Here is a 23,260-nt window from a genome sequence, read left to right on the forward strand (position 1 = left end):
TTTTCTTAGTCTTTAAGTATAGAGAATGCTCTTGAGGTAGTATTTGGCAACTCTTTATGATTTTGCCTTCCAGAAACTCACTTCACCCTTGACCTTTGTTGACAGTACACTCTCTTGATTCTCTTATTTATTTAACCACTTGTGTTTTCCTTTGTTAATCCTCACTATGCTGTATGTTCTCCCATCATCAGCCTGTGGATTCTTTTGCATGCCACTCCTATTCATGTTACTAGAAACGATCCTTATGCTGATGACTACAATCCAATTTCCAGATCTGAGTTGCCAACTGTCTGTAGATATCTGTATTTTGTGTTTCACCATCGTCTTACACTTATTCTTTCAGACTGTTTGAACTTCACTTATCTTAGCAATTTGAATCCTTTAATACGGCAAATTCCTTCTCTTATATTCATCATTTCAAATAGTCAATTAATATGTATTGGGCTGTGTTTAGAACACTTATGATTTTACCTGACCAGTATCTTTCTTCATGTATCAAACTCCTTAGACATTCTTGCACATGGTGTAAATGATCGAGACTAGGTTAACAGAAACCTTCTCTGGGATTAAAAAAAAATCATATAGGAGGGAAAGTATCTTTTTCCTTTTATTGGATGTAAGTCTATAAAGAGTTAAGCTCAGAGCTTCTGGTACAAGCTAACGCACAGAGTGAAAGGTTAGGGTGATATGACAGAGAGAGAGAATAAAGTTTAAGTCTCTGGTTCCAGTCCTCCCTATGGCCACTCACTGGTCTCTCCCATTTTTTGATTTGGTGAATAAAATGCATATTACCTCTTTCCAATTAGGCAACTGTGAAGAGGGTTTTTAATGCAAATAAATAATGCTCTAAAACAATAAAAATTTCTAAGTAATAAAGCTTTTATTGAGAATTTAGAGAAGATTATCTCTCTTCTCAAAAAATTTGCATATATAAATATTGTTATAAATATATAATTTGTAACCACTGACTCCCAGATTTAGCCTTCTTAAATTAGAAGCCTATATTATCCTTCATACCAGTTCTAAAATGAAATATGAAGCATTCATTTGGTGATGCCATAGAGGCTAGACCACTTTATTAACTAATGTTTATGAAGTTGCTACTTGGTATTTGTTACTATACTAGGAATAAAGCATTGATTTACATGGAGTTATAAACAAGTAAAATTTTGGCCAGCATTCCTAGGGACAGTTTGATTGTCTTTTCCAGAAATTATATTGGCATTTATATTGCTAAAACACTAAGCACTGGTTTCCAGGTGTCACTCTAAATAGAAATGAATTCCTCCTGCCAGAAAGGGTTTTACAGCCTCCTTCTTCAGTGTGTTAGTTTATGAATTTTGAGTTGACTTGCTTTCCAGAGACAATGCAGTCCATGTGGTAAGTTCAGAGGGAAGGAGAGCAGCAATATCTCAAAGTCATAGCTATCATCCTGCAGAAAATATTGGAGAAAGGAAATCTTCTCATAGAAATCAATTTATAGCTTTTTTATTCATGATAAAACTTTGTAAGAGTAGTAGATCACTATGGAAAGCCATTGGTACAGTGGCTAGTACTGGGTGATACAGATTCTTGTAAAAACACAGATGTATTATTCCACCTCCATGTAGTAAAGAGTATACATGTACAATGTTTTGTAGTATTTCATGATATTAAAACAGTGAAGTTAAAACTGTAAAAAAAAATTAATCTTTGAGTACATGCATGTACAAAGGCTAAGACTCATAATCAATGTCCCCAGGTAGAAAGCAGATACTACAACACAGAACAGAACTAGTAGAAATAGGGAAAAAAATGGAAAGGATTCATATGTGTGTGTGTGAATTTACCTAGAGCTATGTTTTTATTTTTCTATGGAGATTGTCACATTATTTCTCAAGGGGGAAACCAGAGACTTCTATTAGAGGACAAACTCTATACTCTAAAATGTACAAATGTCATGGACAGCAAATCATTTTATTTCCTTAACAAGTCTCAAGCTTAAAAATCTCACTCTAGATATTGCCACCTCTCTGAGCCCAGCAGATCCAAATTATTAAATTGATAGTGCCTTGAATAAGAAAAATCAGGTAAATAATTTCCATTTTCTATTTTAACAGGATTTTTTATTAGTGTAATAACTAGTGTTCTGAAAGCACACACACACAAAAGGGAATATCTTGGCAACTGTTCCAGAGAAAGAGACTTTAAGTTGCTCTTACATCTGTTTTATCACGATATATTTCAGCCTAATAAAAATGCTGTATGTCAAATGTTGATGCATTTCAAAGCATCTTACAAAAAGAAAAAAAAAGGGTAGAGCTAAATAGATGGTATATCCTGGCTCATTTTCAACACAAATGCAATAAACAACATATGTGAGCAATAATATCACCATCACTCGTATGGCAAAGTTGGAGATTTTTTAAAGGGGGCTTGACTTTTGAACAATTTTAATAGGTTTCCTTGGAACTTTAATTAGCTAGTGATCCAAGTAGTAGCTGACAGTTAGCAGAATCTCTTTTCTTGAGTTAAAGTCAAACTAATTAAATTCTAGAAGGAAAACATTTTCTTTCTAACATCCTTACTAGGTCATCCTTGCTTAGCAAAAAAAGAGAAAAATAAAATATAAAGTCTCTTGACCTGACAATAGTATAGACAGGAAAATTTGTAGCTGTGAAACAATGATGAACCAATTTTTCAACAAAGAAATTTTAAATTTTCCAGCCAAAAAGCATATAAAATTTTGCTTAAAAAGAATCCATTTTAGGTCAAGAATAGCTCAAGGAATTCAACAGGTTTTTGTTGTTGTTGTTAAAATTCTAGCATAATATTGGTATTTTTGCTGGATATTTTCTACACATATAAATTAAATATATGTCATATATAATATAATTATCAATATGTTCTTAAGCATTAAATTTTACTACACACGTGAACATCAAAATTTCTGCAATTCTTTTAAAATATCAAAGATGATGCATCACATTCACATTAGTTATAATATTCATGGAATATAACAAAGGTTCAATAAAATTATATATAGCTGTCTGATGAGTCCAAGTAAAATTTCCTTAAACTGTGAAATTCAAATTTTCTCAACTAATTGCTTTAAAGAATCACTTGTTTATAAAAAGGAAATTCTATATTATTTAATACTTAAACAGATAAAGATCCACTATTAAAATTGAAAAATATTATTTTGCTATGAGGTATCTTTAGCAATCATTTTCTTCATATACATATATTTTTTGTTTGTTTGTTTTGTTTTGTTTTAGAGAGAGAGAAATGCCAATGTTCTTGTGGAATTCTTCTGTTCTACACTGCTGAGTGGGAAGCAGGATATGGGACCACACTGCTATAGCCACAGTTACACCAAGAAAACTTGCTTTTTCATAAATTAAGATTTGTAGTTCAGACAGTCTAATTGTAAACTTGAACTAGAAATTGATATCAATATAAAACTAGAGCTATGAAAGTCACATTGGGCTATTGCAAGGGAAAACAAAATCAATAACAGCAAAGTGATGTGCATAGGAATAGAAGAATTATACAGGCATATGAATTAAATAGAAATTAGAGAGTGGTGGTGAGGTGAGAGATTAAAGAGTAACATTTTAATCACTATTGTTTCCAATTCTTTAAGACTGTTACTACCTTCCCTTTCTTTTTCTCTTGTTTTTTTGGGGGCTTTTATGCAGTACCCTATCTATCATCTATCTATCTATCATCTAATTATATATATCTCAGTTTTTATATCCTTCTGATTTCTGCTCTGTTCAGAAAAAAATTTAGGGACACATATAGACAATGCTTTTATTGTTTCCATTCTAGTCAGACTATTTGGTCTCTTAAATATTTGTTTCCCCTATGGTCAATAATCTTGAGTATTTGAAAATAAATAACCACTGGGTACTACCATATACCAGGAATTGATTTTTAGAAAACTGGAAATACAATGGCAAATAAGACATTCTCTGCCTTTCTCAGTTTGGAGTTCCCCGATAGTAGTGCCTAACACAATGACTGGGATGTAGGTAGTTTATCTGCAAGATGATTTCAAAGATAGAGCAAGAAGTAGGCAAAGTGACACAGCTAATAAAGAAAAGAAAAAAATAATGATACATTATTGAAATATTTGCTTTTAATAGTTGGGGCTAAATTTTTTGAGGATCTTAAATATATAGAATCATTTCCACACTGTCTTTCCAAAAGACAGAAGCCTGGGACATTCATCCACCAGCTACTTTTGCCCATTAATTGAGGGTTAACTACAACAGTGTTATTTTCCCTCATCAGTTTTGGACTTCTCTTGGGTGAGCTTGTATCCTGTGGTTTTGGAGAAGGTGCTGAGGGAAAAATTGGAAAAGTCCACAGTATTCATTTTAGTTTGGAAGAAACTGACATTACAGGACCAGCTGCCAGTTACAGCTAAAATCATGGTAAGCTGAAAGGATGTGATAGGTACAGCAAAAATGCCTGCCACAATCTATGCTTCCATCAATAAATCTCTGCCATATGGGCTTTAAGTTGCAGGAATCTCTCAAAGACAAACTTAACTATTGTGGTTATTGGAACAAACTACAATCCCTATTATTGCAATTTGTCTCAAAGCCCTAATTGATACTCATCATCCCTTTCTTGGATTTTGTGTAATATTTTCAGTACCTCAACTGCACAAAGATGTACAGTCCAAGCTCTTAGTTACCTTGTCCATGTCAGCTCATTCTTATCATCAGGCAAAGACTAACAGAGAAATCTTGATGAATTCACTGAACTTTTAACCTACTCATCCTGGTCCCCATTGTGTTGCGGCAACACTAGCTCCACACATTCAATTAACTCTTTCAGCAGAGTAATTCCTTTCTTGGTCTGCTGGTCCGTAAGTGCCAGGTAGTAGTTAATCAGTTAGGTAATAGCTTTAGGTTCACTGAAACTTTCTGTGTCCTTACAGGCTCCCCTGAAAAATACAGTCTCTCGCAGGATCTTTAATCCAATGAGACCCATGATTTGGCAAATGAGAAGCACAAATAATAAGTTTGTTCACTGAGAGAGAGTGATGATACAAGAAGATAATCCTGTTTCAGCCCATTTTCCCCAAACCTGTGTATTATAGTATTAGAAACACATCATATATTTGTTGTTTATTCATGTATAAACTGCATTATGAGGACTGCAGTCCAATCTCACAGAGTGAGCCATACCTAAACTGGAGCTTTACTTGGGTCTTTAATAGGCTATTTCACTATTTTATTAGAATGAGTGCTTCTGAATGAGGATGTACAAAATAATTGGATCCTGTGGTCATGCACAGTTTTGCATCTCCTTCATCATGAGATGTCTCCCTTGGTTGGTGATTTTATCATATGGTATCCCATGAATGTAAGTCAGGAATTATCTAAGCCAGTGAATTTATAATTTGCAGAGAAATTATAGGCAGAGAACTATATCTAGAGCAAGTGTCAATTCCAATAAAGATGAATCACTGAATACTCCAGGATTGAAGGAGACAGATGTAATTAACTTTCCACTAAATCGCAGGCTGTTTTTTTGACAAGATAGTATCATATGAAGGAATTGGCATCATTCATTGCTACTGGCTAGATGAACACTCAACAGCAGCAGTAGTTAAATCAGTCTCGGTGTCAGAGAAGTCATTCTGCTGAACACTTACATGGCCTCTATCCTTGTTACCATGCTACTCCATTTGGAGCCCTTTGCAAAACATCAGCATATCTAAGAATAGAGGTTAACTGAAGGTCACTGAGAAATAAATCTCATCTACCTGGTTGTTGAGTGTTTCTTCTCCAGTGGATGCTCTCTGGTGGGATTTGATAGTGAGACAAAAAGATCCACAGAATTTTTACTCACTTCTACAGGTCAATTCACTTGTTTTTTGCCCAGAACTCTGTGTATGATCTGCTAGTTATGTGTCTTTTAGATGCCTGATCCATCAGCCAAACCATTTACTATTGCCCTTGAATTTGTCTATTTTCTTATCTCAGGCTAGTTCCTCCTCCATACAAAGTGGAAGCACCACATACACTGCTTGTATGTATCTCTGTTCATTTGAATGATTTCCACTCCTCACTGTCCATTAGGAACACCACTGAGTGAGGCTCTAGTGTGACAATATTTCATTTTTAGCAAATACCTACATTTCGAGCAAATATATATCACTAAACCAGGACTGTTTTTTTGTTTGTTTGTTTTTTGTTTTTCCCTTTCTGCCTACTGGTCACAGGAAAACTTCCACCGAGCAAAAAGCATTGAGTTGAAGGACAGGCATTGGCACAACCGAGATAAGTAAAATGGGTGTCTGGGTCCACCTCTTTGTGTAGTTTACTTGTGCTATTTGGAATTGATTGGTACCAATGTCAAATATATTCTTACCATTGTAGAGTGATATTTTTGTATCCATTATACCTTATGATATATTGATCCTGCAAATATCCAACTTAAGAAAGCCAATTGACTTCATAGTCAGTGTCCTCTAGCCAGATGCTTAGTTTTTAATGGGTCCCAGAGGTATACAAGGAACTGCTATTTAAACAGTACTGCTTTGGATCAGGAGATGTGTTCTGTTTTGAAAACCCTGGGAGTCATATTTATGACTTCTATCAAGGCTTGCTGAGGACTTTACAAAAACTTCTAGCTATTATGGATTCCTCCAGTAACATTGGATCTTCTAAGTCATATAACCTGAGCAGGAGCAGCAGGGAAGCTTGCATCACAGTCTAGAACAGCTGTAAAACTATTTTATTCTGGGGCCCCCTCAATCTTGCAGCCTTCTAAGTCACCCAATAAAGGAGTTGGAGGAGTATATTCCATGATTAATTGTAGATATTTTAATCTGACTAAAAACCAGTGTACTAATCCTCTCTTCCACTGAGCCATAATTTTATTTAATTATTTTTTCCTTTTTAGATCTGTTTGGTGACCTAATAAGTGGAGGAATTCCAATATTCAGCTGATGATAAATAAGAAAACATTTATTCTTCTACTTTATCTTAAAGTTTAATTTATACTGGCAGCCCCAAGGAAATCTTTCTTCCTAACAGTTTAGCTTAAAGTGTATGTTGGATATAGGAATATGTTAAGGATGAATTGTCTCATATTCAGCTCCCTGCTTTATAATGAGATTTATAATCATATGCTATAATTTCTGGTCCCTTCACTCAACTAACTCATCCTTGAATTCTCTCATTCTTAAAGAATTTTCTTTTCACAAATTAACTTCCGCTCCAAATTAATATTCTTAGTATTCACCACTACTACCAACACCTCTAATTACGCATGTGAATATTTATTTATTTATTTATTTATTTATTTATTATCTCACTTTCTGGAATAAAAAAGTAATGAGGCCCAAAATAACACATTCTACAACTTTTACTTCCCCACTGTATTTAATGTAATTCCTGCTCAAATTAATAAATGGTGAGTCAAATAGCCACAATTAAAGATTAGAATAATTTCATCAATGCTTTGTCTCATAGTATTATTTCATGTTTATTCTAAACTATATGCATACACATTATTTTCCCTTTTTAATAAGTCTCTTTTACTTTATATTTATCCTCTTTTTTTTTTTTTTTTGGTGCTTTTTTAGCCTAGCTTACCTTTTATCCACTGCCCCCACTGCCTTTAATTCATTTTGCTCTTCCATGTTCAATGACATCTCAATAAATGGGCCTTACATGTTTAAAGAAATTCTCCCAAAATGAATGATGAGATTCATTTAGGTTACATAGCATTTCTAGTACCAGTTTTTTTCAAGCAATTACAGTTCCCCACATTTTCCCTTTAGGTCAGGTTATTGCACAAACTTTCTAATCTAGATTTTAAAACTATGCATGTTATTTTTTCCCCTACATTCTCTACTCTATGAACTCTTTGTAATACAATGATTTTTTTATATGAAAAATTCTTCACATCATTATGTTTTCCCTCATGCAGTGAGGAAACATGACTTATTTTCTAGTATGTGCTTTCAATGCACATGTTAATTTTTACTAATTTCCAATTACTATTTTTCTCAGTTGCTCTGCCTCCTACTTCATCAATAACATTGTTGTGGTCATTATTTTGACAATTGTTGAGCAGCAGTCTAGCATAGTGTAGTAGTTTTACACTACACTACAAGATATTTTATTGTGGTACAAGAAGAAAGTGTTAGAATATCTCATGATTATTTTTATCTGAAACTAAACAAATGAATATTTACAATCTATGATGGTTCATTTTATGTGTCAACTTGACCATGTCACAGGGTGCCCAGACACTTGGTCAAACATTATCCTGGGTATGTCTGTGAAGGTGTTTCTGGACAAGATTAACATTTGAATCAGAAGGCTAAGTAAAGCAGATTGCCTTCCTTAATGTGGGTGGGCCTCATCTAATCAATAGAGACCTGGATAAAACAAAACCAAAATGCTAAGTAAGAGAGAACTCCTCCTGCTGGGACTTGGGCTTTTATGGACTTCAGACTTAAACTGAAACATCTCTCTCCTTGGGTCACAGGCCTGTCAGATTTCAGACTGGAACTTACTTCATTAGCTCTTCTGGTTTTCAGGCCTGTGGACTCAGATATCAGCTTTCTTGGGTGTCCACCTTGCTGACTTCAGGTAATGGAAATTCACAGCCTCCATAACTACATGTGCCAATTCTATACATTTACACAGACACACACACCCTATTGGTTCTGTTTCCCAGGAGAGTTATGACTAGTACAGATTTTAGCATCTAAGATGGTTCTAGAAGAATACAGTTTCAAGAAAGAGTTTTCTGAATTGACTCTAGAGTTTCTGGAATTGGCTCTCTAATCTGATTAGATTTAAAGATGCTAATGATTCTATTTCTAGTAGTAAGGAGAAAACTGATAGTATATGACATGATCTGGCAATAGAAATATATAAAGTATCACCATAGTGTTACCCCAAAACTGGGTTCTTCTCTTGTAGGTGTCAAGCCAAAAGATACAACCAAGCTAAAGATCAGGAGAAGCAAGGATATAGTATTGTGCTTGCAACAAGTAAGGAGAACACCAAGGGTCTTTCCCAAAGCACTGTATCCCGAACAGCAAAATTGGGGAAGTTTTAAGCTAAGGGTACATGCATACTCATGAAGGGGCTTGGGTGGTGTATGCATATTCACAAAAGGGCTTGAGCATAGGAGAATTCAGCTTAGAATTGGGGCAAAGGTTGACAGAGTCCAAGCTTTATTTGATTGAAGTCACAAGGGTCAGAAAAGGTCAACATCGTCATCCCTTAGGTTGCTGAAAATCCAACTCAGAATCTCATTCTTGCCTGACCTAATTACAATGAGAGTTGAACTCCCAGCCACACAGTGTGTCTACTGTTAAAGTGATCCACTGACTGGGGAGGAATGGGGTCCTGAAATTTGGAATAGGGACATGTGGGAAGACCCTGATGAAGCTGGAGATATTGAGTCCCTAAGTTCTGATGAGTTTTCCTTGCCAATGGAAGAGGCCTTCCTACCCCCAGTGCCTCTCCACCCTCCTCTGAGAGAATTAACCCTATATTGCCTGGGGAAACAATAATGGCATTCCTTCAAGTAGATACTATGCAAGACCATACTGATTGTCTTCGGAACCCACTCGCATCACTCCACTATACTTTTAGTCTTATCATTAGACTCACATCCTAGCAGCCCTCCAAAGGTGAGGTACAAAGTACATGAGGAGGTGCACTATGCTACAAAAGAACTACTTGAGTTTTCTAATTTATATAGACTGAAATCCAGAGGACATATGTAGGAATGCCTACTGAGGGTGTGGGATAATGTTGGAAAGAACACGAAGTTGGATCAGGCAAAATTTATTGATATGGCAGAGACTCTGCACTTAATATAGCTCAAGAATTTAGAAAGGGCTCTAACAGATAGTTTGGTTGTTTGACTGAAATATGGACCAAAAGCTGGCCCACAGTGAGCAAGTTGGAACCTTTGTTGGTTTAGTGCAGAGAAAAGGATTCAGAGGTTTAGGGAAATTAGAACATTAGAGTGGATTTGTCATTTAAGACCTACTCATCCATGTTGGGTAGGTCCAGAGGACATACCTTTCACCACAACTATGAGAAATAAATTTGTGAGAGGAGCCCCATATCCTTGAAGAGTTCTGTGATTGTTCTTCACAGATCTCACAGTTGGAACTGCAGTCACTGAATTGAGAAACTTAAATGCAATGGTAGTAATTGGGACCTAGGGTAGCAGGGGTCAAGTGCTGGCTTTTAATCACCAAAGGCAAGATGTGACTGGTTACTGCAATGGACAGCAGAGTCAAAGCAGCAATCAGAATAGTCTGACTAGTGCAGACCTATGGTGTTAGTTGATCATGGTATTCCTAGAAGTAGAATAGACAGGAAGCCTATTCAACTGTTACTTGATCTGTAGAACCAGAAAAATTCGAAGTGAAGTGAACACAAGTCTAACCTGAATCATAAAAACAGAGAGTCATGGTCCCTTAATTCAGATTTCAGCCAGTTTATAAACCCTTGAATGAAGGGAAGACTGGGTCTTCTTTGAGGAAAGACCTCAGTACACTGCCATAAATGTATATTAAGATTTCTTCCAGCCTTTTCCAAAGGGACCTATGGACTTTTACCAGTGTAACTGTGCATTGGGGAAAAGGAAATATTCAGTTCTTTCAGGGACTACAGGACACTGGCTCTGAACTGACCTTGATTCCAGGAGACCCAAAACATCACTATAGCTCTAAAGTCAGAATAGGTTATAGCGGTCAGGTGAACAATGGGGTTTTAGCTCAAATCTGTCTCACAGTGGCTCTGTGGGCCCCTGAATCCATCCTGTGTTATTTTCCCAGTTCCAGAATGCATAATTGGAATAGACGTACTTAGTCACTCGCAGAATCTCCACATTGGCTCCCTGACATGTAGAGTGAGGGCTATTATGTTGGGAAAGGACAAGGAGAAGCCACTAGAACTGACTCTACCTAGAAAAATAGCAAACCCATAAGAATATGACTTTTCTGGAGGGATTTCAGAGAGATTACTGTCATACTCAAGGACTTGAAATATGCAGTGGTGGTGATTCTTATTACATCCTCATTCAGATTGTCTTTTGGCCTGTGCCAAAGACGTATGGATCTTGGGAGAATAACAGTAGATTTTCATAAGCTTAACCAGGTGGTGACTCCAATTACAGCTGCTATACGAGATATGATTTCATTGCTTGAGTGAATTAATACATCCCCTGGTACCTGGCATGCAACTATTATCTGGAAAATGCCTTATTTGTCATCCCTGTCAATAAAGATTTTCAGAAGCTATTTGCTTTCAGCTGGCAAAGCCAGCAATACACGTTCAGTGTCTTACCTCTGAGATATATCAACTCTCCAGCACAATGTCAAAATTTAGTTAGGCATGCACAGCAGCCTTCCATCATAAAATGGAAGAGGTGTATATGATATCACGCCCAAGCAGGACCTAAAGGCACAAGTAAGTTACATGAAGAAGTGGTCCAAATGCCCTTGGTCCCTTCTCTTGCTACATTTCTTTCTCTCTTTCAGTCTGTACCTATGGTCTCAAGGAGAGTTCACTATGATCAATTGACAGGGGGAAAGAAGATACAGGCCTGGTTTACTGATGATTTTGTAAAGTATGCAGGAACTGCCCAAAAGTAGACAGCTGTAGCATTATAGACCCTTTCTGGGATATCCCTCAGGACTATGATGAAGGGAAATCTTCCCGGTAGGCAGAACTTTGAGCAATAAGTCTGTTTTTTCATTTTGCTTAGAAGAAGAAATGGCCAGATGCACAATTATATACCAATTCATAGGCTATGGCCAATGGTTTGGCTGGATGATCAGGGACTTGTAAGGAACGTGACTGGAAAATTAGTTGCAAGGAAATTTGGGGAAGAGATGTGTGGATAAGCTTCTCTAAGTGAGCAAAAAAATGTGAAGATATTTGTGTCTTATGTGAATGCTCATCAAATAGTAACTTCACAGAGGAGGGATAGGATACCAGGCAACCTCTTTCCCCAGTCATCCCATCACTGCCCAAATAATCACATGAACAAAGTGGTCATGGTGGCAAGGTCATGGGCCCAGCAACATGAACTTTCTCACATCAAGATCAACCTAACTAAGGATAACTAAGGATACTGCTGAGTGATCAATCTGTCAGCACCAAAGTTTCCATATGGCACCACTCCTCAGGATAATCAGCCAGCTGCTTGGTGGCAGGTTGATTACATTGAACTGTTTCCATCATGAAAGAGGCAATATTTTGTTCTTACTGCAATAGATACTCTTCATATGGATTTGCTTTCCTTGCATTCAATGCTTCTGCCAAAACTATCATGTGGGACTTACAGAATTCCTTATCCACCCTACACAGTATTGCTCCTGATTAAGCGACTCATTTCACAGCAAAAGAAATGCAGCAATGGGCCTATGCTCATGGAATTCACTGGTGTTACTATGTTCCCCACCATCCTGATGCAACTGGCTTGATAGAACAGTGGAATGGGCTCTTGAAGACTCAATTATATTACCAGCTATGTGGCAATACCTTGCAGGGCTGGCGCAAGGTTCTTCAGAAAGATGTATATGCTCTTAATCAGCTTCCAATATATGGTGCTGTTTCTCCTATAGCTGGGATTCATAGGTCGAGAAATCAGAAGTGGAAGTGGGAGTAGCACCACTCACTATAACCCCTACTGCCCTGCTAGCAAGATTTTGCTTCCTACTCCTGCAACCTTAAGCTCTGTTAGCCTAGAGGTCTAGCTCCAAAGGAGTAATAATACCACCAGGAGACACAGCAATGATTCCATTGAACTAGAATTTAAGACTTTGGTCCAGCCACTTTGGGGTCCTCATGCTTTTGAATCAACATGTGAAGAAGGGAGTTACTGTGCTGGCTCAGTGATTGATCCTGACTATGAAGGGGAATTTGGACCACTATTCCACAATGGAGTATGTCTAGAATATAGGGGATCCCTGAGGGCTTCTCTTAGTGCATTTTTTAGTTTTACTTTGCCTTATGATTAAGGTAAGTGGAAAACTACGACAACCCAATCTGGGCTTCCCTGGTGGTGCAGTGGTTAAGAATTCACCTGCCAATGCAGGGGACACAGGTTTGAGTCCTGGTCCGGGAAGATCCCACATGTCATAGAGCAACTAAGCCCGTGTGCCACAACTACTGAGCCTGCACTCTAGAACTCATGAACTACAACTACTGAGCCCATGTGCCTAGAGCCCATGATCCACAACAAGAGAAGCCACCACAATGAGAAGCCCGTGCACCACACCGAAGAGTAGCCCCCACTAGACGTAACTAAAGAAAGCCTGCACGCAGCAATGAAGACTCAACACAGCCAAAATTAAAATAAAATAAATTAATTTAAGAAAAAACCCAATCCAGGAGTACTACTCATTGCCCAGACCTTTCAGGATGAACTTATTGGTCACCCCACCAGGTAAAGAACCACAGTGCGATGATGTACTTGCTGAAGGCAAAGAGAATACAGAATGGGTAGTGGGAGAAGCTAGAGTTATAAATACCAGCTATAACCATGTAACAAGTTACAGAAACAAGGACCATAATTGTCATGAGTATGTCCTCATTATTTTGTTATGAATATTGTGTGTGTGTGTGTGTGTGTAGGTATACAAATATATGTATATGTATGTACATATAGCAAATATCTTTATTTTCTTTCCTCTCAATGTTTTAACATGTAACAAAAGGCATATTAACTTTACATCATAATATTTAAGTTATGTGATATCAAGGAGAAGAGTAATAATATTCAAGGACTTTTTTCTCCTCTTGTGGAGAAAGGATTAGTAAGTTTTCAGCTGTATACAGGATCATTATATCATGTTAGGGAGAATTATGACCTTGTTATTGTCTTTCCTTGTAGTTTAACTAAATGGGTTGGGACATTGGTAATTTTTTGACCTTTAGATTCAGACTGAAATATCAGCTATTCTTCAGTCTCAAGCCTGCCAGTTTACAGACTAAATCTTATACCATCAGCTCTCCTGGTTCTCAAGCCTTTGGCCTTGTATTGGAACTACATATTAACATTCCTATGTTTCCAGTTTGTGGACTGCTGATCTTAAAACTTCTCAGTCTCCATAATCAAGTGAGACAACTGCTTATAATAAATCTAAATCTCTCTTTCTCTCTCATATTTATATGGAGAGAGACATACAACCCTAACTAACACACTTTTAAAAATAGTATTTGACATAAGCAATTGCATATAATTCATGATTGAATATTGCCAGTATGTATCCTCAAATTAATTTCTAATTTTTTAAATTTAATTAATTTATTAATTTTATTTATATCCATGTTTTTAACTCTATTGGTATACTGCTTAATTTTGTAGGCTTTGGAGCTAAATTACCTGAGTTTGATTTTTACTCCATTGCTTATTAGTCTCACAGACTTGAATATGTTTCTTGACTACACTGTGCTTTTATTACTTCTTTTGTAAATGGGGATAAATTAGTATCTGTCTCAGGTATTGTGATGATTATAAAAGTTATTAAGTGAAAAGTTCAAAAAGTGCTTGGCATGTAATAAACAATCAGTGTTATCTCTTTGTTATTATTTCCTCAAACCATAAGCAATATTTAAGTATTTTTTCATTCTATGTTTCTTACTGTTTTTAGTCAAAGTTTGGTTAATGTCATCAGTTACTACAATACATCAGCCAACTTCAGCAAGGTTTATTTTTCAAGGACTTTTTTTATCCTTTAAAATTATTATTAATTTGATTTATCTTTCCAATACTCTACCACAAGATGTAATTATATTAATAACAATATGCAAGTTAGATTATTTTTAAGGGTAACATCCTATTAGCTCACCAATAAGAATTTTAAATACTAGCAATAAAGAAAAACTAAAAAAAAAAAAGTTCCAATGAACCTAGGGGCAGGACAGGAATAAAGACGCAGAAGTAGAGAATGGACTTGAGGACATGGAGAGAGGGAAGGGTAAGCTGGGACAATTTGAGAGAGTAGTATTGACATATGTACACTACCAAATGTAAAATAGATAGCTGGTGGGAAGCAGCTGCATAGCTCAGGGAGATCAGCTCGGTGCTAGAAGGGTGGGATAGGGAGGGTGGGAGGGAGACGCAAGAGGGAGGGTATATGGGGATATATGTATACATATAGCTGATTCACATTGTAAAGCAATTCTACTCCAATAAAAATGTTTAAAAAAACCCCACAACATTGTAAAGCAACTATACACAACATTGTAACTAATTATATAGCATTATAAAGCAATTATAATCAACACATCATTGTAAAACAATTATGTTCCATAAAGATGTAAAAAAACCCCTTATATTTACCTTCTTATCATATAAAAATACTGCAGGTACAGAGATAAATAAAAGATCCATGACGATAAGTATTCAACATTTTGTGGGAAAGACAAAGATATTAAAGAGATGCATAATGTAGTACAAGTACTTTTCTTCTCCATGTCAGTATTATCAGCCATCAAGATTAAGCAAATCATTTTGTTTGCTGCTTGTCTTGAAGTTTTCCTTTCTGAAGAGTTTTTCTGGATCAGGTGTCCTTTCCTGCTTCCCTAAACTCTGCTGTGTGTCAGCCTCCTTTCTCTTTCTGAACATTGGGGTGCTAATTCACATGATAGAGGGATGCCCTTTCTCAATGTGAGGCAGCAAAAAGCTGAAGTACAATATGTCAGGCCTCTCTTCTTTCTCCTTATCCCCTCATTCTTTCCCCAGGACTATCAGAACAATCCATTTATGTACATAAATATTTTCATTGAAGTTTGGAGACCATTTCAGGAGGGAATTATAGCGTAATTTCTCCTGAAGCATTAATAGACTCTGGATTCTGAGTCTCAGCCTTAAGGTAGAGAATATCATCCATGGGTTTCTGTTTGTTTTATTGCCCCTTCCTGACTCAGCTTTTTGAAAGTTTAGTCAACATCTATGATCCCACAGTTTACCTTTGTTGTCTTATTTTTCCTCCAACTTGGGACAATGTGATGTCTCCACCATTTGGGAGAGAGTTCTTTAGATAGTAAAGGGCTATCAATTGCATTCATATTGCCACAACCTATAAAGCCGTGTCTTGCAGAAATTCTCTATGGTATTTGACCCTATTGAGCTATGCCCCCTTCATTAACACTCTTTCCTCATTCACTCCTATGGCACGTGTCTCTTCTTATCTCATGGTTTCTCCATGATTGGTTATTCTATGACTGTTTGTAAGCTCTTTGCTTTCTTCTTGTCCATTCAAATGTAGGCTTTTCAGGAATCTACCCTTGGCTTGTTGCTTTCTTTTCTTCAACGTTCTCATTTCAGTAATTAGCTTCCCTGCTTCTACTTCTCTACCTTTATGCTATTGATATATGAGCATATATCTTTTTCTACACTATAGAACTGAATTAATGTGTTTACATGTCTATATTTCTCACTAAAAGGTAGGTTTCTTTGGGACAGTGACTTCATTATATTCTCATTGTATACTATTTAGTATGTTGTTAGGTACATAGAAAAGGACAATAAACATTTGTTTAAGTGAATCAAACTGAACTATTAGTAGGCATAATCCAGAGAAAAAAAAATAAACATTGTAAACTTTCTATAGAAAAAGAAATGAATTATTTCTAAAACAAATTTAAAAAAACCAAAATATTTTGGGATACAAAAAGAGTAACAAAGTGGGAATAATCTAATTTAGCACAAACATGGGATAGAAATACATTAACCTGAATGGACAGAATTATTTTGATTCCAGAGTGTGAGATAAAATGCTTTTCATCTTTGTTACTTTTCTTTCTCTCTAACTTTGCATTCCTCTCTTTCAAACACTCTAATGAATTAGGAATATATATAAAAAAAAGAGTTGGGTAAACTATGAGTGTATGGAAATTTAACATGGTACAATTACAAGGTTTCTATGCATACATTACAGGGAAGATAAAATATTGGCTTGAAGCCAAAGCATAATAGATCAGGTTGGCAATGGAAAACTATGTAGTGAATTTACACAAGCGAATTTACCCAAATGAGATATTTTTTGGAGGGGTTGGGTGGAAATATGGGAAACTTGAACGAAGTTTTCATTATATGTCTCAGGATATTTAATATTAGTTGCACTTTAGATAAATAAGAATATTAAGATTACTCCTTTAGGGTAAGTTGAAGTAAATGAATGAATAGGCAAGTTTTCCCTAAGTTTTAAGTATCTTTCTGAAATTATAGAACTTGCAGATAGAAATAAATTTGAAAGACAAGGTCTCCTAGACCTCATTATGAAAGAACCAAGCAAATTAGCTGGAAACATAGCAGGGTCTTATAACCATGGAGGAAATTAGTTCAATGTCAATTTTGGAAACTGTGAGTTCACTGGAAGGCAAAGTAAGAAATATATTTCACTGTCAAAGAGAAGCATTCATTGCCTACAGTTGGTTCACTAATATGGTCTTTCATTTCTTTCTCTCTTTTCTTTGCCACCAATTCCTAGTATTTTCCATGTAGTAGTACAAAGGGCTAAGAAGGTAGGAGCCGTGCAAAATCATACAGGAACTAAAATTAACTATTTTGTATTCAAGGGATAATTAGCCAATGTATGAACTGCTTAATTTATATTCCTTAACTATTCACTTTATTTACAAACCATTTCTTTTTTTTCCAGTTTTACTATTTTTAATCCACTCTATCTAAAAGATTAATAAAGAAAAATATCTTTTGTCAAGGGGCTCATGATGCTTAGTGCAGTAGCCTCCACAAATCACTTGTGAAGTTTTAAAATATAGACACTCAGTCCCATCCAAGATATACTGAATCAAAATCTCTGGGGATGTGGCTGAATGGTCATATTTTCTGAAAAAGTTCACAGTTAAATCCAGTTTTTTCCAAGGGTTGAAAGTGATTGGCAACTGAAGCAAACAAATACTCAATCGACTGTAAATGATTTAATAATAGTATGAAAGTGTATTTCTGACTGCAAGTTTTGGGTGAAAAATTTGGGACCTGAACTAATTACTTAAACTGACTACTTGAAAACTGAGTACTTGTATTATCTGTAGGTATCCTTGTAGCCTCCTTTCATTGAAGATGGAATAAATGAATTCCATCTTGGTAAGATGACTTTATCACATTTGTGTCTTATCAACATATCAAAAGAACTTTACATTAGAAAATACATAAAATTCTAGAAAATTCCATGAATTAGTCTATGTATTTTTCTATTTTATTTACTTTATTTGTTATTGTGTGCCTGATCTTATTTTAGGCATTGGGGAAATTTAACCATAAACAAAATAAACAAGCTCTCTGACTTCCAAGAGCTGACATTTTAGTGGGGACAGAGAAAATAATTTTATGAACAACTGAATAAATAAGTTAATTTCAGGTCCAATAAACACTGACATGAAGATAGAGTGGCTACATGACTGAGGGAAAGAAAATACTTTAGCTAAGTAAGATTGTCAGATATTACAAGTACAGTAAGTCCCCTACATATGAACCTTCAAGTTGTGAAATTTCAAAGATATGAACGTGTGTTTACATGTCCAATCACGTAAGTTAGTTCACATGTCTGGAGTACATTGTCACTTGCATGCATCCTCTACAAGTGGTTGTGCTTTTGTGTACTTTACTGTACAACACTGTATAGAGTACAGTAGTACAATATCTTTATTTTAAGCCCATGATGTCCAGAAGCAAGCATAAAAGCAGCGGTGATGTAGCAGGTGTTGCTAAGAAGCACCAAGCGATAATGATGGAAACAAAGTGAAAATAATTGACAGACTGGAGCAAGGCGAAAAGATGGTAGATATCGCTTGTTCTTATAACATTGAACTCCTTACTGTGCAACACGAGAAGCTTACTAATGAAGAACTGATGGAATTGGAGGCCCAGAGAAAGGATGAAGAGAGACAAGAGGAAGAAGAATTAACTAAAGAATCAAAGAGATTCACGATGCAGGAAATGGCAAGGGGATTATCTTTATTTGAGGAGGCACTGTTAGCTTTTGAGGCAAAGGACCTGAAAATAGAATAGTACATGAAGGCTGCAGCAGCCATTCAGAATGTAATCCAGGGCTACCGTGTCATCTATGACAAGAAAAAAAGAGCTACTACCCAGACATCACTGTATCATTTTTTCAAGAGGGTAGATAGAATTGAATCCAACAAGGAACCAGAACCTGTGCCATCAACGTCAGGCATGAGTGAAATTGCAGCTTGCCCTCCATCTCCTATTGTTGACAATCCTTCAGCTCTACCATCTCCCACCTCCTCTCCCTCCTCCAGTCAGTAAATCTTCTTGCCTGTTCACTTGATGCCAGCCCCTCTGTGCCAGCTGTTGTACTGTACTACTGTACTTTTCAAGGTACTGTACTGTAAGATTAAAAATGTTTTATTTTATGTGTTTGTTTGTTTTTGTGTATTATTTGTGTGACAATACAGTACTATATAGCCTACTGTGTTAGTTGGGTACCTAGGCTAACTTTGTTGAAATTATGAACAAATTGGACTCATGAACCCGCCCTCAGAACACAACTCGTTTGTATGTAGGGGACTTACTATTAATCGATTCTTAACCATCAAATGAAGGCATATGTAAAGATAAATGGAAGAGTATTTCTGGCAGAAGAAAAGCAGATCTAAAGGCCTAAAAATGGAAAAGACCTTGATGTGGGTGTTCGATTAACTGAAGGTAGCAAGAGCCCTCAAACTTCAATACATATACACTAGTTCATGTCAAATGCATGACTGAGACACATAAAATGCTAACTAACCAAATTTTCTATTTAAATTGTTGGCTAGCTTTTAATATAAAAATAGCACACCCTCTTTTATTTACTGTTTTAAATATGAGGTGATTGTTTTTACATTGCTTTTAGCTGAAGGAGACTAGTTATTAGGTTCATGTTCAATTGCAACATTTAGTCTTGCCATAGGTTCTCTGGTAGAAATATCTCACTAAATATCTATTTTGGACTAATTTAAATTATACAACTGGATATATGAATTTTTGTATTAAATATCTATGCAACACAGATTAAGAAGTGATTATATAAAACAAAATTCCTCAAAGGGGCTACAATGATAGTTTGTCATTTTTAGGAGACCATTTTATTGTTTTAGCCTCATACAAAGTATTTAAGTTTCAAATTTAATTTGCCATTTGTTTTTAATAATGCCATATTTAATATTTTTATACTTGTTGGGGAATACTGAGCATACAAAGATTCAGATTTTCTAATCAGATTCAGTAAAACCAGAAATCTTATCTTCTCTCAAAGTTTATTACTGACTTAAAGAATTGAAGCAATCAAGGGGCTAAGAGCAGTGAAAGATCTGGAGAACATTAAAAAACATTCTTGCATTACTTAAATGTTCTTTGACCCAGAATAAATGAGTCCTCTAAATGAAGTATGTGAGTTATTGTACTAAAAGTTGGCAAATTATTTATGCTATAAAATAAATCTCTATTTTTATAACCCAGAAAACTGCATAGCTGTAATAGGCAAGAATAAATCTGACTCCATATTAGATCTGTTTCTTTACTTTACCCTTTGTATTCTATTGCATTTTGCTACAAGTTAATCATTAAAGGGATGTTGCCTATAGCTTAAAGTATACCTAATGACCCATCTCCAGAGACCCTCCATCCCATGCTTGACTGTTAACCTAAAATACCTTTGTTCAGCTCATAGGAAACATTCTGATGCAGCCCACTTGTGAATGGCTGCAGAAAGGAAGAAATTAAAATATCCTATCCAGAGTTTGACAAAAATCTAGAAATATTTGCAACAACTTATGGTCTTTTTTACTTTACATCCTTACCTCTCCCCTCTTCCTTCTATAAAAGAAACTAGCATCCATATCCCAGCAAGATGGTTCTTTGGGACACTAGTCCAACATCTTCTTGGTCTTCTGGCTTTCTGACTATAGTCACTATTCCTTGCCCCAATAACTTGTCTCTTGATTTATTGGCCTGTTGTGCAGTGAGCAGTATGAGCTTGGACTCCTTAACATATCTTCTGTGACTATGGAGCCATACATTGTAAATAAATAGATTCAGGGTTTACTTATAATACATAATCCTTAACTCAGACTCTTGACAAATTTCAATTGTCTATTTACCCAAGGTTACCTCTCATGTCAAGAGGAGATTAGACCTTAAAGACTTAAATATAAGACATGACACCATGGTAGCAATATTTTAGGTCCGCCTCCTAAAGCAATAGAAATAAAAGAAAAAATAAATAAATGGGACCTAATCAAACTTATAAGATTTTGCACAGCAAAGGAAACTATAAACAAAATGAAAAAACCTATAAACTGGGAGAAAATATTTATAAATGATGTGACTGACAAGGGCTTAATTTCCAAAATATATGAACAGCTCAATAACAAAATAATAAATGACCCAATCCAAAAATGAGCATAAGACCTAAATAGATATTTCTCCAAAGACATACAGATGGTCAACATGCACATAATAAGATGGTCAACATTGCAAATTATTAGAGAAATGAGAGAAATCAAAACTACAATGAGTTATCACCCCACATCAGAGGGCCATCATCAAAAAGTCTACAAATAATAAATGGTAGAGGGGGTGTGGAGAAAAGAGATCCCTCCTACACTGTTGGTGGCAAGGTAAGTTGGTGCAGCTACTATGGAAATCAGTATGGAGGTTCCTTAAAAAACTAAATACAGAGTTGCCATATGATCCAGTAATCCCACTCCTAGGCATATATCTAAAAAAGATGAAAGCTCTAATTCAAAATGATATATGCACCCCAATGTTCATAGTGGCACTATTTACAATAGCCAAGACGTGAAAGCAAACTAAGTGTCCATCAAAGAAGATGTGTTATATATATATTCCATTTTATATATCTGTATATAAATACACACACACACACACACACACACAATGGAATACTACTCAGCCATAAAAGGAATGAAATATTGCCATTTGTAGCAACATGGATGAACTTAGAAGTTATCATACTAATTGAAGTAAGTCAGAGAGAGAAAGACAAATAGTATATGATATCATTTATGTGTGGAATCTAAAATATAGTACAAATGAACTTATTTACAAAACAGAAACATACAGACATGGAAAACAAACTTATGGTTACCAAAGAAGAAATGTGTAGGAGGGATAAATTGGGAGTATGAGATTAACAGATGCACACTACCATATGTAAAATAGATACACCACAAGGATTTATTGTATAGCACAGGGAACTATATTCAATATCTTGTAATAAACTCTAATGAAAAAGCATTAAAAATGAGTACAGGTATATACATATTTATATGTGTAACTGAGTCACTTTGCTATATACTTGAAACTAACATGATATTGTAAATCAACTGAACTTCAATAAAAAAATAAAATAAAATAAAGCAAAGATTAGATCAGTGAGTATCCCATCGTCCCTCACAAAGGGAGTCTATGTATTTCTGGCCAACTGCTCTAACTCCATTCTTTTTGCATACACCAAAAGAGCTTAGAACAAAAGTCATCACAAAAGAACAAGACAAGAGAGAATGTAGTAATTTCACATTCCATAGACAGGATTCAAATTCTAGAAGCTTGGTAATGATGCTAGCAAAGCAAAGTCTTGAAAGGTACAACATGGCCAACATACAGAACTGAAGGCACAGTCATTGTTATACTTTTGTTGAGGAAAATTCCTATCATCAAAAAATTAACCATTTTAATGTTTTAAGGAGTGTTTAAACACCAATGCTCTGATGAGGTTTACCTCATACTTTCTCAATTATTAAAATAAAAAAAATCTCAATTGTTGTAAACAATAAAATACTGATATGGATTATGACTAAGAAAACAAACAAACATCACCACCTAGAAATCTTTCACACATAACACAGAAGTTTGCTTATTGGTTTGCTTTTTCTAGGCATCTATACACATGCAAGAGTATGGTGTTATTTGTAATTTTTTTTAACTCATAGTCAGCTTAAGCATACACATTTAAGTCTGAATGTTGTGATATTCTGGCTTCCTGGGTAATCATATTTTGAGGCCATAAGACACACATAACTCCTTCCTTTACTTGCTTATGTGCTTGGCTTTGTAATTCCATTTCTTCTTTTTCTCCCACCTTCCAGCCCTGGTTTTCTCTTCCCTCCCTTCCTTCTTCCTACCTATTTGAATAAGAGTGTTTGTTTTTGAAAATGTCCATATCTATCCATAGCATTGATTACAGTGTACTAAAAGTTGAATAAGCAAGAGACCT

The sequence above is a fragment of the Mesoplodon mirus genome, assembly GCF_964341445.2.
Source record: "Mesoplodon mirus genome assembly, chromosome: 3".
NCBI lineage: Eukaryota > Metazoa > Chordata > Mammalia > Artiodactyla > Ziphiidae > Mesoplodon > Mesoplodon mirus.